Genomic DNA, 274 nt, shown 5'->3' on the forward strand with positions numbered 1-274 from the left:
CACCCTCTCTAGCTATTCCTTTCCTTCCTTCCTTCCTTCATCCTTCTTTCTTTCCTTCCTTCCTTCCTTCCTTCCTTCCTTCCTTCCTTCCTTCCTTCCTTCTTTCCTTCCTCCCTCTCTCCCTTCCTTCTTTCCTTTCTTTCTCTCTACAGTTTCAATCAGTTATAAAAAGATCCCTCTCTCTTCCATTCTGACACACTTTCTTGCTATTCCTTTCCTTCCTTCTTTCCTTCCTTCCTTCCTTCCTTCCTTCCTTCCTTCCTTCCTTCCTTCC

This window comes from Chinchilla lanigera, unplaced genomic scaffold (assembly GCF_000276665.1).
Source record: "Chinchilla lanigera isolate Chin_1 unplaced genomic scaffold, ChiLan1.0 scaffold00143, whole genome shotgun sequence".
NCBI lineage: Eukaryota > Metazoa > Chordata > Mammalia > Rodentia > Chinchillidae > Chinchilla > Chinchilla lanigera.